This window comes from Pelobates fuscus, chromosome 6 (assembly GCF_036172605.1).
Source record: "Pelobates fuscus isolate aPelFus1 chromosome 6, aPelFus1.pri, whole genome shotgun sequence".
Classification (NCBI taxonomy): domain Eukaryota; kingdom Metazoa; phylum Chordata; class Amphibia; order Anura; family Pelobatidae; genus Pelobates; species Pelobates fuscus.
Window position 1 is genome coordinate 259,220,827 of NC_086322.1, and position 20,128 is coordinate 259,240,954.

Below are 20,128 nucleotides of genomic sequence, written 5' to 3' on the forward strand. Positions count from 1 at the left end.
GAGCAAACTAAAATAATAAATAAATACACCTAAGATTCAAGAGTTGCACACACACAAAAAGACATGATGCTTGTAAATGATGCCCTCTGTATCTGCTTCAGTGTTTATAACACAGGGAGTGGAAAGCATTGACACTTCTAGACGGCGGTAGCTCTACTTCGTGTCTAAGAAAGTCAGCCATAGGATAAATACATAAGACAAAGTAGTCCTTATGATGAATAGATTTGAGAGAAAAAAAAAGACAGTAGGAAAGAGGAAGCGATTGGGAAAAGAAAAGTATGGTGTGACAGTGCCACTTTCAAGCTTTTGAACCTATGCTGATTTTAACAGTTAGGATTTTTACAATGCAGAGACAAATGAACAATCCATTTAGAGTTTGAGTATTTTAACAATATTTCTCTTTTTGGGCAGTTATAACCACTTACTCCCAAATACTAAAGTACCACTAGTACTTTAGTACTCCCCATTATCATCTTGGCACACAATTCCAAGCTGATAATAGGGAGTGTAAGGAATTAGTATATGTCAACTCCATGATGATATCATGATACTATGGGGCATTGGCTGAAAACCTTAACTCTCCTCTAACTATTGGCGTTCGAAAAGTTTGCCCTGACAAGTAGAAATTCCCCCTGGTGAGAGTGCCATGGACCCTTCACGCTTGTAGTAGGCCTGCTAGTAGTGTTGATATGTTAAAATGGACACTATAGTCAACCAGAACAACTACAGCTCAATAGATCATAGCCAGTCCCTGTAGGCTATTTTTTTTGCTTTTTCATAGAAAAGGGACCCTAGTAACTATAACCATTTCATCTCTTGGAATTAGTTATAGTATCTGGAGTCCCCTAGCAATGTCCCTCCTTTCTGTGTTAAACCACTTTAGAGCTGTTTAACACTAAATAAGTGGCTACCCACCATCCGGCCCCTTCTGGTGGGTTGGCTAAGGCAGAGATCACATACGTCTTGTAGTCAAACCCATTCATACTGTCTGTCAGAGTTCTGATAGGCTAAAAGCAGTTAGCTGACACTCTCCGCCAATCACAGCTGCCCATTGCTGCTTCGGCTAATACTTCCTCATAGCCAGAGCATCACAGAGGGGATGGACTGCTGGGGATTCTCATTTAGCATTAAACAATAAAAACATTAAACACTGTTTAATGCTGATTTAAATCAGGGTACCTGGGGACTCCAGACACAAAACCAGTTTAATGAGACGAAGCACATCGTACCTACAGTGTCCTTTTAAAGAATTCCACAGCCTATTTTCAAAATGTTACAATCTGAGCATTCAAATAAATTGAGCATTTTATTTATGTAATATTGATAGCCACAAACTAAAATACGCCAAGCCAAAGAGAACAAGAAGCAAAAGCAATTAAAATGCATACACACACACACACACACACACACTCTTTCTAAAAGGTGCATATCTGTGCAAATAGGACGGGCTATACGCACAGAGTATTTTTACTACAGGACAGTCATCAGCATCTATGCTTTTCAATTCAGTGACCAGAACTTGTTTATATATTTGTTTATAGGTCCTCGACCATCAGAATCCGATGTTGACAGCTTATTCTCTAGATGATCCCACCAAGTGCATTCTAGATTCTACTAACTCACTGTGGGAAAAGAAAAGAGGAATATCAGAAGCATGAATTCATCAAAGAAATAGTACATGTTGATCTATAGCCTTAACCTTGTCTAACCTGGTATTCTACAAGAATGTTGACCACAGGTGTCTGGGCAACATCTTTTGCCATCCTTACATTGTGTGTCATCTTCACAAGGTACACCACATATACCTAGAGCGCCTTCCTTCACCTTAGGACAATAATCCATGGTTTCTTAGTAAATGTTGGTGGAGCGCATCCAGAGGGAGGAAAAACAATTATTTATTTTTAAATTAAAATTATACAACACAAGGGGCTTCAGATAAATCATTGGAAAACAACCTCTAACCTATGCAATATATACAATATAAAACCCAAACTTTAAAAAACATGCTTCCTAGTTTTAAAAACATAATAACGTTCCTTATAGCTTTCAGCAGTTTCACAAGCATGTAACAGGATTTACAATCAATCCAGAGGCCGATTCGGTATGTAGCTAGATCATGGGCCAGTAGCCACCCATCAGAATGTAGATATAGAAAAAGAAGATCCAAGCTTAAGGGCACATTTATTGGAACCAGCAGAACAACACAGCAACATTTCAACCCTAAATTGGGTCTTTGTCAAGCTTTGTAGCTCCCCAAGCTACTATATGCTGGTACAACTTACACAAAATGTGAGATTCCATCTTATTTTTGTTTGATGTCAATCAATAGATTTCAATTGATTTAATAAAGCAATTTATGATTCCCCTCCCCTCTCATTTTTTGCATAGTTACACTCCTTATGACAACTACAAGGAATGTTGAGAACAGGAGAAACTTACCCACTATCTCTTGAATCTAAGCTTAATTCTCTATTCCCATATAGAGCACATTTTGGGCAGTTTCCATTTCATATTGAGTTTAGCTTAGATTTTTTTTAATTATTATTTTGTGTTGCGATTGAGTATAATTGTTCTCAAAATATTTTTTAATATACCATTATTCTATCTCTGCGGTTTTAAAATGTCATCATCAAATTAAATCCACATAACCTTTCTAAACAGCACCACTTTACATCTGTGGTGGAGAATTCTTCCCCCGCCAACCAAAATGTAGCTGTAGTGTATAATTTATGCCTATATAACTCAAAATCATTAGATTCTACTGCACATTAGTTTCATTTTGTAACTCTGATGAGTAAACGTACCTTTTGTACTCAGATGATCTTCTACTGAAGAGGATATACTTTCTTCCTTTAAAATATCTACAGATGTATCATCCCAAGTAATGGAAACTGATTCAGCTATAGGGCAGAATATGCAACATTAGTGTTCAGCAACTAAACATGTAGACAGACTTTATACATCAGCATGCAATGTCATCTTAAAGGAACAGTATGGCAGAGTTTTACTGCTATTTCATCGTTATTGTGGCTCTCTTAGGGATAACCACTAGAGGCATTTAAACTCTACAATGAAAACATTGCTATTCTGCACAACGGCATTGTTGTCATTTGCAGGGATAAAATGGAGTGGACATGGCACAAAGATCACTTCATTGAGATGAAGTGTTCTGGGTGCATATAGTGTCCCTTTAAAATAAACCATTTTTAAATGAACACTTAAGTGTTAGGAATAGAAAGATATATTCCTAACACTGAAGCATGCCCCTGCCCACACAGCTCACCCCCAGTCTTGCCCCCCGTGGATAAATTCTCCACTGATATCAGCTGGTGAAGGGACCCATGCCTTCCATATAGGAAAACATTGAATCAATTCTTTCCTACGGGGTTTCGCTTGACGTGGAATGTCCCCATGCGAAGTTTGAGGACGTCCAGAATCATTTCACAAAGTCTAACTTGTAAAACTGCAGGAAGCTCCTCTCGTGGCTGTCTGAAGATAGCTACTAGAGGCAGTCTTAGCACTGCAATGTAATTCTCGATTTAGTCCTTTTAGATAAGCTTTTCAAATTATCACAATCTGTTATCAAATTATTTATCTACATGTCCCCTTTAAGTCTATGGGAATTTTTGTAGATAAATCATTTGAAACGTTTTTCAGATTGTGATCATTTAAAAAGTTTATCCAAACGATTTAAATTAAGGTCATTGTTTTTAATATTTCAAAATAAATATACTTATATGCATACTATTAGAAGGCTTATTACCTATTGCATATATACGCTGATCAGCCATAACCACTGACATGTGAAGTGAATAACATTGATTATATTTTTACAATGGCACCTGCCCATGCGTGGGATATATTGGGCAGAAAGTGAACAGTCAGTTCTTGAATTTCATGTGCTGGAAGCAGAAAAAATGAGCAAGCAAAAAGATCTGTGTGACTGTGACAATGGTCAAATAATAATGTCTAGATGACTGAGTCAAAGCATTTCCAAAAATGCAAGTCTTGTGGGGTGTTTCCGTTATGCAGTGGTTAGTACCTACCAAAGTGGAGCAAGGAAGGACAACTGGCGAGCTGGCGCCAGGGTCATGGGCGCCCAAGACTCAATCATGCATGTGGGGAGTCAAGGCTAGCTGTCTGCTCTGATCACACAAAAGAGCTATACCAGCTCAAATTGCTAAAACGTAAAGTTGGCCATGATAGAAAGGTGTCAGAACACACATTGCATCGCAGTTTGCCTTCAATGGGGACTTGAGCATCACAACTGGACCATGGAGCAATGGAAGAAGGTTGCCTGGTCTGACGAATCACGGTTTCTGTTAGATCAGATGGATTGTTGGGTGTATGTATGTTGTTTACCTGGGGAAAAGATGGCAGCAGGCTGCACTATAAAAAAAAAAAGTCAGGCGGAGGCAGTGTTCTATTCTGAGCAATGTTCTGCTTGGAAACCTTGGGTCCTGGCATTCAGGTGGATGTTACTTTGACACGTACCACCTACCTAGGTATATGCAGACCCTTTATGGCAATGGTGGCCTCTTTCAGCAGGGTAATTCATCCTGCCACACTGCAAAAATTATTCATGAATGGTTTGAGGAATATGACAAAGAGTTCTTGCCTCCAAATTCTCCAGATCTCAATCCGATTAAGCATAACAATATAATATATGTTTGGCTTTCTATCAGAAGTGCAAATTCTCTTAACATGAATATTGTAATTTTGGAACTGTGAATTATACTTACTGAGTTTTGCAAGTGTATCTTGTGAAAAGTTAGTAGTATTTTCTTCTTTTGAATCATTTACAGATATATTTTCCTTATTCAATGGAATTGGATCAGCTGTAGTGTTAGAGGATACACCGTAGATTGAATTTTTTTCTCTAAATTAAGGACCTTAACATTTATACAAGTTCACTTCAAAATCAAAACAGTGACCTTTCTCCCAGGGCTATACTTATTGGTTGCTGCAAGTCTATCTTGTGAAAAGTAATAGAAAGTTCTGCTTTTTAAAGCGACACTATAGTCACCAGAACAACTACAGTTTATTGGATTTGCTCTGGTGAGTATAATCATTCCCTTCAGTTTTTTTGCAGTAAATACTGTCTCCACTGGCCACTCCTCAGATAGGGGACCAGGGGGCTAGATGGTGTTTGTAACACTATAGGGTCAGGAATACATGTGCGCTAACAGTATTATAACACATCTCCATGGAAATTATTTGTTCAGTGACATCATGATGCCGAACATAAAGACTACATTGAATTTCCTAGAAATGGTAATGCTTACATTTTCATTAAGATGTAGTTGTTTTGGTGCAGAGAGTGTACCTTTAAGATTGATATAAATCCACTTCAGTAGTGCTTCGTGTGCCAGGAGCTGCGTCAATTTTTTAGTTTTAGTGATTATGGTGGCTGAAGTGTTAATTTAAATTGAGATCTGTGATTGTAGATATGATCAATTTAAGTCTGGCTATAATGCAAACTAAGTCTTACCTATTGTCCTACAGGAATATTGATGGCAGGCATCCGGGCAGCACTTCTTTTCACCTTCACATTGTGTGTCATTCTCACAGGGAGTGCCACATATCCCTAGGGCTCTCTCCTTCACCTCAGGGCAAGAAGTCATGTTCACTGCATGAAAATATTGACATTAGATGATTGTACACCAGCTTTCAGGCTTGTAAAATCTCCTGATCACCCGACAGACCATCTCTGTGTTATAGTTGAGGAGAAGTGCGTGTTTAAATATACTTCCTCTGCTCTTTTGGTGAGTAACAGGGCAATTAAAAGGGACACTGTTAACACCATAACTGCTTCATCTCATTTAAGTAGATATAGTATCTGGAGTCCACTGGTGCCATCCTTCCATTCACCATAAAACCATGTTTGATTTTTTTAACCCATTTCCTCTGTGCTGCTTGGGCTAATGAGGAAGCATTAGCCCGAGCAGCAACTGGTAACTGTGAATGGCTGAGAGTTTCAGATTACTCATTTAAGCTTATCACAATAGCATTGCTGGTATGACTCATTATGGCTACAAGGAAGTGTGTAATCTGTGCCTTAGCCACACCTCCAGTGTGGGTGGGGTTATTAGAAGACAGGGACCCTCATTCATAAACTGCTTGAAAATGGTTTAACCCTGAAGGGAGGGACAGTGTGATGAAATGGTTATAGTGCCTACAATGTCCCTTTAAGCCCATATACACAAGTTCTTCAGCAGCATGCAATCTTGGTGCAATCTTATATTGTGCATTTTTTTCAGTAGCCCTTTGGTAAATTCTTGTACCCCTCAGCATTTGACCCAAATGTTCTTTTGATGTTTTTGTTACGTTTGTTTCCCTTCCCAAGATATCCTACATGGCTTTAGCTATGCATTGAGCAGGTTTTTATTTAACACTACTGGTATTCTAACGGCTGATGTCTATTCCAAGTAGGTGTTGTTCATGTTGAGTGTTGAGCATCGTTGTTGATTTAATTCTGTGCTTATTCTGAAATTAAAGATTTTGTACTTCTAGCAATTTTGACAAGATCCCTTACACCATAGGCTGAAATTTTTCCTCTGAACACAAAAGATGCACCTCCATCAGTGGTGGATCCAGAGCCTGATCTCGGGAGGGGCACTTGTAGAATATTTAAAGAAATAATCCAGACACAATAACCACTACAGCTGAGTGTATTGGTTATGGTGTCAATAGTGCCGGGACCCCCTCCCAGAGTAAGTAGTCAAACCGTTTAAGAACAGTTTGACAACTTACCTGAGGTCTGCTGGGAAATGGGGCTGTAGTAGGGCATAGGAGCAGTGGTGTGTGTGAGTGGTGCAATGTGTAAGGGGTGCAGTGTGTGTGTGTGTGTGTGAGGGGGACAGTGTGTGAAAGCTGTAGTGTGTGAGTGAGGGCGGCAGTGTATGTCAGGGATGCAGTGTATGTGTGGGACAGTATGTGTGTGTAACAGTTGCAGTGTGTGTGTGTGTGAGTATTGCAGTGTGGGCAATGTGTGTGTATGGGGCGGCAGTGTATGGGGGCAGTGTGTGTGTATGGGGAGCAGTGTGTGTGTGTATGGGGGTAGTGTATGTGTGTAGAGTGTGTATGGGGGAGCAGTATGTGTGTATGGGGGGCAGTATGTGTGTATGGGGGCAGTGTGTGTGTATGGGGGGCAGTATGGGGGGCAATGTGTGTGTATGGGGGCAGTATGGGGGGCAGTGTATGTGTGTAGAGTGTGTGTGATAAGGGTAGGGGGGCTTTTTTATTTATAATATATATATTTTTTTATTTAATTAAAATAAATATTGATGTCCCCCCTCCCTTCTTACCTTTACTGGGAGGAGGGGGGACATTTCTGGATCCCTGGTGGTCCCAGTGGGATTCCCTGGTGGCCCAGTGGGGAGAGTGAACTCTAGCCCATAGCTCCAGGGCTAGAGTTCACTCTCGCGAGATTTGTAGCGTTGCCGTGGTTACCGCGGCAACGCTCCATGCTCGCGAGAGGAGGACCCGGAGGAGCTGCAGGCTGAGCTCCTGGTCCTCTCTCCCTCCCTTGCCGGCTGTCAGCATAGTGCCTGCGGACTGTGGACGGAGATCTCTGATCTCCCCTCCGGTCCACAGGCACATTGCAGGGCTAGCACCTGCATGTGCTGGCAGGGGAGAGGGAGGGAGACTGTCGGTTTTCTCCAGGGGGGAGGGGGGAATTGCCCCGTTGCACCCCCCCCTGGATCCGCCACTGACCTCCATGTAGGTAGATGACTTTCACATTTTGTTGCAGACATTTCGTTTGGACCTCACGCTGTATTTTCTATCTTCAGCTTGCAAAAACTGCGATTCTCTTGTCTGCTGCCTTTGCTAGTCTTTTAACAGACTTTATGTGACTATTCTATCACATAATTCTTAGTACAGCTCAATGAGAAGTCTTTGCAAGGCAGGTGCTCTAGGTGCAACAAAGCTATCCAAACCAGCAAGTAGCAGAAAGTAACAAAATCTATTGTTTGATTGAAAAGCTGGGTGGGGTAGGGGGGTTATTGTGTAACCAGGGGTCAAGTCCTGGGGAATAAAGTGTGGGAACTTGCCCAAGATCCACCCCCTCCCCCCCAAAAAATAAATAATATACACTCACTCACACACTGACAGGTGCACACACACACACACTCAGACACACACATACACTCACAGACACACACATACGCTCACACACAGACACACACACACTCACACACATACACTCACAGACTCACACGCACTCACAAAAACACACAAATAATATTTTTTTTTTTAAATTTAAAAATGTCCACCCAGCCTCCCTACATGGAGAGCTGGCGGGGACCTGTCCTTGGGGTTCAGTGGGGCTTCAGTGAGGCAGGCGCCTGTCTCCCGGTCAGACGCAGCGAGGGAGCTGTGTCCTCTCTGCTCTGCTCCCTCTCGCCGCGTGGGCTGTCTACTGATGCCGGGAGCCGGAATATGCCGGACATCATATTCCGGCTCCCGGCATCAGCAAACGGTGGGCGAGGAAGCAGAGCTTGGAGAACACAGCTCCCTCGCCGCGTCTGACCAGGAGACAGACGCCCGCCGGGGGGTCTCTTGGGCCCCCTATGACAGGGGGAACACGGCATTTGGGGGCGCCATTTTTTGCTGTCCCCTGAGTGCCTGCAGGAGCAACAGGAACGGCGTTCCTGCTGTAAAAAAAGTGCAGGAACGCCGTTCCCACGCGTTCCTGCAGGACTCGAGCCCTGTGTGTAACCAGTATAAAAGTGGTGTCAGTTTCTATTGCACTTTATCCAAAATAAAAAAAAGAAACCACTCTTCCCACATAAAGTTTTTCAACAAGCTACAGTGCTTTATTATTATTATTATTGACATTTATATAGCGTCAACAGATTCCGTAGCGCTTTACAATATAATGAGAGAGCGGATTTAACTATAAATAGAACAATTACAAGAAAACTTACAGGAACAATAGCTTGAAGAGGACCCTGCTCAAACGAGCTCACAGTCTATAGGAGGTGGGGTATAAAACACGTTAGGACAAGAAGTAGCAATCAAATAAGGTGGGAGTGAAGCAGAGCTGGAAGAGAGAGTAAAGTGCTACCCTTTAGGAGAGAGCAAGAGACAAGTATGTGAGGTAGAGGTTACTCTGGGAGGCCATAAGCTTTCCTAAAGAGATGGGTTTTAAAGCACTTCTTAAACGATTGAAGACTAGGGGAGAGTCTGATGGCGGTAGGCAGGCTATTCCATAGGAAAGAAGCCGTCCGCGAGAAGTCCTGCAAACGTGAGTTGGCTGTATGGACGCTAGCAGCGGACAGGAGAAGGTCACAGGCAGAGCGGAGAGACAGAGAAGGGGCATACCTATGGATCTGTGAAGAGATATAAGAGAAGCTAGGTGAGGTCAGACTCAAGAATGACGCCAAGACAGCACGCTTGCAAGGATGGACTTATGTGGATACCACTAACTTGAAGGGAGAGCGAAAGAGGAGGATCAGTATTAGGAGGAGGAAAGAGGAAAGGAGCTCAGTTTTAGAGAGATTGAGTTTCAGAAAGCGGGAGGACATTCAGTCAGAGATGGAAGAAAGGCAAGCAGTGACGCGTTGCAGGACGGCAGGGGAGAGGTCTGGGGAGGAGAGATATGTCTGGGTGTCATCAGCGTACAGGTGGTAGTGGAATCCAAATGAGTTTATAAGTTTGCCAAGGCAGTATAAAGAGAAAACAGAGCCTTGGGGGATTCCAACCGAGACAGGACGAGGGGAGGAGGTATCATTAGAAAAGGGAAAGCCAAAAGGATAGCAGAATACAGGGAAATCAAACGAAGCCAAAGTCAATAACCAGAAACAAACTATCAGGAACGCACTCTCGGACAACCACTAAGGGAAACCACGGCAGGGCAATGAGCTGAAGAAATAGATGAGCTTAAATATCCCTCTTGTCGATCCTATAGGCCGTAACCGGTCTCTGACCCCAGAACGTGTGTGCGCGTCCTCTGCGTGATGTCACGCACACAACGACGTCCATGCCATGGGAGGACTTGGGGCTACTAATTGATGTAGATCCGCAGCGGCCGGCGTCCATTAACATGCTGCAGGGGTCAGACATATTAATGCATGGCCGCTGAACGGCACTACCACACTTGTTGGCAACGCAATCATTATTGATGTCAGAAGGTGAGGATGAATATGTTACATTAACCCCCACCTGAAGATTGCTCACCGGGAGGGCAGGACCAGGTTTGAGAGGAAATTTGGCGTGAAAAGAGCGTTCCTTGCGGCTAGCATGAATATCAGAAGCAGGAATCCAAGAACGCTCAGCAGGCCCATACCCCATCCAATCTATCAAATACTGTAATGAACCACAAGAAAATCTGGAATAGATTATGGAAGAGATCTCATACTCCTCCTGTCCAGAAACAACCACCGGAGGAGGGGAAATACTTTGTGTAGTATATCTATTGCAAATAAGTGGTTTGAGCAAGGACACATGAAAGGTGTTGGGAATACGTAAGGAGGCAGGAAGTGCCAGAGAATAGGAGACAGGATTAATCTTCCTTATGATATGGAAGGGACCAAGGAATCTGGGAGCAAGCTTCATACTAGGAACTTTTAATTTAATGTAATGCGTTGATAACCACACTCTCTCACCCACTTGGTAAACAAGGTTGGCACCCCGCTGTTTATCAGCATAAAATTTAAACCGATCAGTGGCAGTTTTGAGAGCGGAGTGAACCTTTGTCCAAGTAACACGAATAGAAGAAGAGTCATGATTAGCATTGTTCCTAGCAAACTCAGCCCGGGGTAGTAATTCGGACCAATTATCCTGAGTGCTATTAACAAAACAACGCAAATACACTTCTAATGACTGATTAGCCCTCTCAGCCGTACCATTGGTTTGGGGATGGTAAGATGAAGAAAATGACAATTCAATGCCCAACTGTTTATTGAATGCCCTCTAAAACTGAGACACAAACTGAGAACCTCTGTCAGAAACAATATTGTGAGGAATGCCATGCAGTCAGAGAATTTCTTGTACAAAAATAAGAACCAGGTCTTGAGAGGAAGGCAGTTTCCTGAGTGAAACAAAATGAGCCATTTTAGAAACACGGTCAACCACCATATGAATGGTGGTATAGCCATTGGAATTAGGAAGTTCCACGATGAATTCCATGGACAAATGGGGCCATGAAACACTAGGTACGGGAAGTGGCTGCAACAACCCACAAGAAAGCTTATGAGGGACCTTAGAAACTGCACAAACTGAACAGGCCTGCACACATTCCTTAACATCACTCCTGAGAGAATCCCACCAAAATGATCTCATGATTGCGGATACGGATTTATTGATGCCCGGGTGTCCAGCAGTCACGTTGTTGTGGGATACCTTTATGACATTCTCTCTTTCACCCAATGGAACAAATAATTTATCTGGTGGTTTATTGCATGGTACCTGAGACTGAACCTCCATTATAGCACCAAGCAAAGGAGAAGACAGTGAAAGAACAGTGGAAGCGATGATACACTCAGGTGGTACAATAGGGAATGTCTTGTGTTCCTGGAGGATCGGTCTCAGAGTTGCGGGCATTCTCTTTTGTAATGTCCCCACTTCTGGCAGTGATGACAGGGTCCTGAACTAGGCTGACGAAATCGCGGTTGTACAGCAGGTGGTGGTGGTGGTAGTTGTTGTGGTGGTACTGTGGGGTAGTTTGTCCCCCCAAAGGATTTTACTGTGGTCTTTGGGACTACCGGTTTTTGTGGCCTGCGAGCATCCAGGTAGTCGTCTGCTTTCCTAGCAGCCTCCGTGAGGGATATAGGGTTACGGTCCCTTACCCACTCCTGGACATCGGTTGATACCCCATCATAAAATTTTCCATTAGCAACATTTGTATTACATCTCCCATGGACCGTGCTTTGCTAGCTTGTACCCATCCGAGGGCCGCCCGCTGTAGCCTACAAGCCCACTCAGCATGCAAGTCTTTCTCGGCTTTCTTTAATTCCTTGAACCGCCTTCGGTATGCCTCTAGTGTGATGGCATACCGGGCCAATATAATTTCTTTTACTCTACTGTAGTCCCGGATTTCCTCGTCTGGTACAGTACGATAAGCTTCTGCTGCTCTCCCAGTTAAACGCCCAGCCAAAATGGGAACCCAATCTTCTGCACTGATCTTATGCAAGGCACACAGTCTTTCAAAATGTTGGAGGAAGGCATCTATGTCTTCCTCTGCCTCCACATAAGGTATTTTTGTCTTACCTTCTGTGTTGGTAGTGGTTGCTGTGTTTCTTACTGTGGCCTGTGGTGGTCTTTGGCGTAGTATAAATTCTTGCACTTCGGTCATAGTCCTGGAGATAATGTCAGCCGTTGGATTTTCTCCATAGAAGGCCAGCCTAAATTGTAGCTGCCTTTGAAATTCTTCCTGTTCAGATCCATCTGCTGAATTTTGCTGTTCAGGGATTGCCCTGCCCTCGGTTTGGTATTCTGCCATAACCTCTGCAATGAGGGTTGCTTTTCTTTTGTTGCTTGCTGCAAAACCTCTTGCTTCTAGTAGGTCTTTTAGTGTGGATCTTTATAGCTTAGCATAATCACTCTCCATCTGTATTCCATTAGTCCTTGTTCCTTTGTGAGTCTGGATCCCAGCGCTGCCAACCAATGTAGCGGAGGCCTGGTATTCCACAGGTTAACTCCACTAAAGATCCCAGTGAGGCTCAGGAACAAGTAGTAAAAATACCATGAAGTAATAATTCCAGCAAACAAAGTAATCCACGAATATCCCCATACAAATCCTAATGACTGGACGACACACAGCATCAGGAGCAGAACTGACTTTTAATCCACACAGTCTCCTTATAAAGCATTCTCCCATGCAAGGGAGGGATTCACATTAATCAGTACAGTATCCAATAGTGTAACAGTTACCTCCCACACATCTCCTCCCCTCAGTATGACACTTAATCCCATTACACATACTGTAGTTTCCCCCGAGTTCTGAATGTACCCTAAAACAAGCAGTGACAATAATACTTTGGGTACCCCCTGGTAGCCCTGATCTGGGTGACTAACATATCCAAAATTCACCCAGATCGGACCAGGATTCGAGAGTTAGGTGGAGGGTGTAATTTGACCGACCGCACACGAGGTGGTATCCGAAAAGGGTTCCATGTGTTTTGGCCCTGCGGCCGGTCTTCGTTCAGGAGGTGAAACACACATAAAATACTGCCATCCACGATTAACCTTGCATTCGTATGAATCCCCTTGTTCGGTACTTTAAACTTACCGAACGTGAGGCTGATTAGCCTTCCCTTTCGGGAGTTACAGAGCCCTGGAGGTCTCAGCGGTGTTCGGGTAATCGAGTGTTCGATTTGAGCTCCAGACACTCAACGACCAAACACCGCTGAGATTTTCGTGCGTAAGATGGCTGCCGCCACGTGTTCGTATACCGAACGGCGGCCACCCAGATGCATCAATAAAGTACCGATTAACCTGCGGTTAGAGAAGTGTGAACGCTTAATAAGGTACACACTTCTCTCTGGTGTGGTCTATTGGTTCGATAGTTTCCATTCGTATGGAGTACGGATGGAAACTACCGAACAATCATACAAATCCTACTTACAGTTTTACCATACAAATAGAGAACAACACACGAATTGCAATTTTACCACAGTCTTTTAGGACAGCCCTAGTACCATCCGCTACAGTTCGCAAACCCAATAAACCTTTGGATTGCCTTTAGTCCGCTAGGCAATGGCCAATGTATAACAGCCTCTAGTTTCTTAGGGTCCATTTGAAAACCAGAGGCAGAAATGTTATACCCCAAAAACTGTACTTCAGTCTGATCAAACAAGCATTTTTCCAGTTTGCAATAAAGTTTATTTTCCAGTTACTGTATATACTCGAGTAGAAGTCGACCCAAATATAAGCCAAGGCCCCTAATTTTACCACAAAAAAATGGGAAAATCTTTATTATTGACTTGAGTATAAGCCTAGGAAATGCAGCAGCTACTGGTAAATTTCTAAATAAAATTAGATCCCAATAAAATGACATTAATTGAATATTTATTTACCGTGTATGTATATAATGAATGCAGTGTGTGTGTTTGTGTAGTGTGTGTATAAAATGAATGCAGAGTGTGTGTGTGTGTTTGTGTGTAGTGTGTGTATATAATGAATGTAGTGTGTGTGTTTGTGTGTATATCATGAATGCAGAATGTGTGTGTTTGTGTGAATGCAGTGTTTGTGTATATAATGCAGAGTGTGTGTATGAGTGTGTGTATATAATGCAGAGTGTGTGTTTGTATGGGTGTGTGTGTATATAATGCAGAGTGTGTGTGCATTATATACACACACACACACACGCACACACACACACACACACTCTGCATTATATACACACACACACTGTGTATATAATGCAGAGTGTGTGTTTGTGTGAATGCAGAGTGTGTGTGTGTGTGTTTGTGTAGTGTGTGTAAACTGGGTGGGGGGACAGCATTTTTATTATTTTTAATATTTTTTAATTTTAATATTATTTAATTTAATTTTTTTTATTTTAATATTATTATTTTATTTTTATTTATTTTTTATTGTAATATTATAAAATGAAATAGTTTTTTTTTGTCCCCTAGGTAGGGGGTCTATGGCAATCCCTGGTGGTTCAGTGGATGGGCTGTTTTCCTGGCACTGGAGGGTCCCTCTCCCTCCCACCCCCCAATCCCCAGTTGCTGAAGGGGTGAAAACCCCTTCAGTGACTTACCTGAGGCAGCGACATGTCCCACGTCGCTGCCCGCTCCTCCCCCGTCGCTCCACCTTCTTCCTCTGTCGGCCGGTGGGCGAGACTGATCCCGCCCACCAGCCGAGGAGACCTAATGCGCATGCGCGGTAATGCCGCGCATGCGCATTAGCGCACCCCATAGGAAAGCATTGAAAATTAATTTCAATGCTTCCCTATGGGGAATAGAGCGACGCTGGAGGTCCTCACACAGCGTGAGGATGTCCAGCGACGCTCTAGCACAGATAATCTGTGCTAGGGACCAGGAAGTTCCCTCTAGTGGCTGTCTAGTAGACAGCCACTAGGGGAGGACTTAACCCTGCAAGGTAATTATTGCAGTTTAAAAAAAACTGCAATAATTACACTTGCAGGGTTAAGGGTAGTGGGAGTTGGCACCCAGACCACTCCAATGAGCAGAAGTGGTCTGGGTGCCTGGAGTGTCCCTTTAACCCTGCAGCTGAAAACATAGCAGTTTCAGAGAAACTGCTATGTTTCACTGAGGGTTAATCCAGCCTCTAGTGGCTGTCTCATTGACAGCCGCTAGAGGATTTTCTGCGATTCTCACTGTGAAAATCACAGTGAGAAGATGCTGACCGTCCATAAGAAAGCATTGAGTAATGCTTATCTATGGGCGGTTTGAATGCGCGCGTGGCTCTTGCCACGCATGCGCATTCGGAGCTGAGGGGCGGAGAGATTCCCAGCGCCAAGGGAGTCCAGCGCTGGAGAAAGGTAAGTGCTTAAGACACACACACACACACACTCTCATGAACAGACGCACACATTTACTGACAGACACACACTCAGTGACAGACATACATACACACTCACTAACAGACGCACACAAACATACTCAGTAACAGAAACACACACTAACACACACTCACACATTAACATACACACACTCACACACACACACACACACACACTCTAAGACTAACACACACTAACACACTCACTAACACACTCACACTCTAACACACACTCTAACACTAACACACACTCTAACACTAACAAACACTCTAACACGATCAAACACTCTAACACTAACACACACTCACACCCACTAACATACACTCACACTCTAACACACACTCACACTCACAAACACACACTCACAAACACACACTAACATTTTTTTTAATCCCCCCAGCCTCCTCTAACACACACTCACACTCTAACACACACTCACAAACACACACTAAATTTTTTTTTTTTTTTAAATCCCCCCAGCCTCCTTACCTGTGGGAGAGCTGAGGGGATTCCCTGGGGTCCAGTGGTGTTGCTGGGTCTGCTGTCACCCGGCTGGCCGGTCCTGCGGGCGCGCGAGGGAGCACTGAGTGAGTGCTTCCTCTTCAGCTCCCTCGCGCGCCGCGTACTGATGCCGGAGCCGGAAGATGACGTCATCTTCCGGCTCCGGTATCAGTGCGGTGCGCGAGGGAGCTGAAGAGGAAGCACTCAGGGGAGAGTGCTCCCTCGCGCGCCCGCAGGACCGGCCAGCCGGGTGACAGCAGGGCCAGCCTCGGGGGGCCCTGAGGTGGCCAGCTCCTGGGCCCCCCAGGAGAAGAGGCTGGCCCAGTGACATACATACCTGGGTCGCAGGGCGGCCGGGCCCCCTGGTGGGCCGGGCCCGGTCGCAGCCGCGACCCCGGTATGTACGCCACTGTTTCCCACGGTTCCCACGTCCTGGAGAACGACATTATGGAGCCTTGAATTTGGGATAATACTTTTTTAAATGCAGAGATTAACCTGCTATTAGTCCAGTCTACCTCAGAAGCCAAGGGGAGAAATTCTATGGCATAATCTGAGATAGACCGGTTCCCTTGTTTGATATGCATTAGGGCAGTAGAGGTGTCATGCTCCCTGCCTAATGGTTCGAATGTTAATTTGAATTCCGCAAGGAATTCCTGGTAATTGTGTGCAATACTCCTATTACTCTCCCATAACAGATTGGCCCAAGCTAAGGCTTTACCTTTAAGTTGGTTCAGTAGGTAACCGATCTTAGCTCTATCCGATGGAAAAGATCCCAGTGAGGCCTCAAAGTGGTATTCAATTTGATTAAAAAATCCCCAGGATTCTTGAATCTTATCATCAAAATGCGGGGAAGGAGATAGGGAGATAGTAGGTGCCTTGTGTACTATGGTTGGAGGTACGCTAGGTGGAGGTGACATGATCGGAGAAATCTCAGGCTGAAGATGCGCTGTACGAGTAATCTGTGGACTGAAAGCCTGGGCAAATTGATCCATACGGTGATCATTCTCCTCTAGCTTTCTCTCGCAAGCTGTTATGTGCTGACACAATTCTATAGGATCTATGGCCATGTTGTAATGTCAGGATTACTAGATACTTTCTGTTCTCTCATATGTATCAACATTTTATAATGCATTCCAATATGTTTATTCTATCTGTATACAAAGTACTATGTATAGACCTATGCTTTCCCATACTCTTATGCATGTATGCTTGTATATGTGACTGTGCATTTATATTTGTGTAGATGAGTTCATGTTCATGTATGTATATGTGTTTGTGTGTATGTATATGTATATGTGGTCATGTATTTATGTGTATGCGTATACATATATGTATTTGTGTGTGTGTGTGTTTATGTATAAAGTGTATATATACATGCATACATGTATGTATATGTGAATGGGTGTATATGTAAAATTACATATACATGGGTCTATGTATGTGTAGGCACATTGGTATATGTGTAAGTACATGTATTGGTGCTTGTGCGTGGATGTATGTGTAGGTGTGCATGTACATATATTTAGGCATTTGGTTGTATATATATATGTATATTGTATGTACTTGGGTATAGTGTGTATGTTCTTGTGTATACTTGTATACATGCACTACTTGTGTATAGGTATATGTACATGTACATGAGTATGTACGTGTGTCTGTGTATGCTGGATATAGGCTTTCATGCATATCCTGTAACTCTTGGATAGGAATTCATGCATTCTTTATATTAATACCCCCTTCTAACACCATCTAATGCACTGTTCGCTTGTTTTTTTCTCTCTCTCCCTCCTCACTCTGTGATCTTCACATAGGATATTTACGACCCTCTACAAGAATGGTGTCTTTGTTCTATCAAACCTGTCTTATCTGCACTCATGTCGCTTTAACCCCATATCACAACTCAACTTTGATTTCTATGTGTTGTCTGGCTCAGAAATGCTTCAGACTTGAAAAAAGGAGGTTCTCCCGAAAGCTTGTCATTAAAAAATTCTGTTAGTCCAATAAAAAAGGTATTACAAGATACAAATTTTACATGTTTTTTACATACATATACTTAGTGCAGAAGAGAAATAGGGGTAGTAGCCTGGGGTAGTAGAGCCTGGGGCAGAGGAAGAGCAGGGAGAGCTTGGGGCAGAGGAAGAGCAGGGAGAGCTTGGGGCAGAGGAAGAGCAGGCAGAGCTTGGGGCAGAGAAAAGGGAGAGATTGGGCAGAGAGAAACATTTAATATTAACCCCTTAACGCCGTCCCCATTTAATGGGCTTTAAAGTCGTTGCGGCGGTACTTACCTCCGCCGCGATCCTCTTTGGGGGACTGCCTGACAGCCCAAGCAGCCCTCCCACAGCAAATCAGGCCCCCGGGAGCCATGTGATCGCTCTCAAAGAGAAAAATAAATGAAATGTATTTATATATATATTATATATATATTATATATATAATATATATACATCTTATATATATGTAACATCATACATAGTGTATTTTAGTATTAATATAAGTACATATATTAGTATTAAAATACACTTAGAATGAAGTTACATATATATAAGATATATATATATATATATATATATATATATATATTATTTGTGTTAGGTGCTTATGATAGTACAGTGTGAAATACCATAAATAAATGTAGGATAATAAAAAGAGCAAGTCGGTTGTGGTGTGCCGGAACTGACGATGAGGTAGGCCTGAGAAAGAAGAGGGCCTACCCAGGAAAAGAACGATAGAAAGAAATAAAAGGTTAAAATGTGGTGTGGTGGGAGGGTCATTCAACGCTGACCTCGAACAGTAAGGAGCAAGGTAAGGGGAGTGCCTTAAGTAGGCTAGGGGTAGCAAACCAGCACCTCCCACAAATCCAGGCAAAATTGCCTTAATACTTGTGTTAGGTGCTTATGATAGTACAGTGTGAAATACCATAAATAAATGTAGGATAATAAAAAGAGCAAGTCGGTTGTGGTTTGCCGGAACCGATGATGAGGTAGGCCTGAGAAAGAAGAGGGCAAAAGTTAAGTAATCAAATTTATTACAGACAACCAATACAGATACATTTATCAACCAGACATGTTTTTGAAAGCATCTCTTAATTCTTGTACTGGGTTCGGTATGTACCGTGAGTAAGCGGATGACTTCCAGCGCCCCAGTGTTTTGATAACATGAGTTGGGATGTTGACACTGGAGGCTGTGGACACGGCTCCTATACGAAAGGAGTGCCCTGAGTAGTTGGCTGCGTTGAGGCCCAGTTGTGTGAGCAAGGACCTGACGTAGGTCATGAAGGTTGTAGTGGTGAGTACTGAGCCTTGCAGCTGTAGTAATGGTTGTGAGGGCAGTAAGTTATGATGCTGTATGTATGCATCAAGAACCCTGACGGGACACCATCTGTTGTGCGTGGGATAGTACGGAATGTTTACGGGTATGTGCTGACTGGTTTTGGAGTGAGGTAAAGTCAGGATGTAATGATCCATATGCTTTGTCAAGTGGGAATAGAGGAGGAAAGGAGTAGTTTGGGTCGTGGTGGTTGTAGTGAATTCTCTAGGTCTTAGAAATTCATAGAAAGCTATGTATATTGCTGTTTTGATGATAGAATTTGCATTGGTGTCAAACGGTTTTAAGTCAAGCAGGTTAGACAATGCTTTGAAGATATGGTTATCTATGGGTAGCCTCTGGGCTGTATGTGTGGGTTCTGATTTCTGAATACCTCTGAGTATGGTCTTAATCTGGTGAGAGGCCATAAAACTGTTGTTATTTGGGTGTAATATTAGCATGTGGTGTTGAATGCCAGTGAGATAGAGTTTGATGGTGTTATATGACATTTTAAGTTTAAGATGGCAAAAATAAGCAAATCCCAAAAAAGATGTCATAACAAATGGTTGCATGATGTTATGTTCCAGAAGGAATCTTTTGAATAGTGTGAAAGCCCTGTTTCATGTTTTGTGTCTATTGTTTGAAAGTGCCAATTGGGACAATGTCTTGCTATGCTGCATGATGGTTTCTAGTCCAGTATGAGTTGTTGAAATGTTGGAGTGATGGTGGCTGTGGGCGCAGCTGACGGGAGTGATTGATGAAACGCCTGAAATTTAAAGCGAGACAAATTGTCAGCAGCTGTGTTACATACACCTGGAACATGGAAAGAACATAGGAAAAAATTATGAC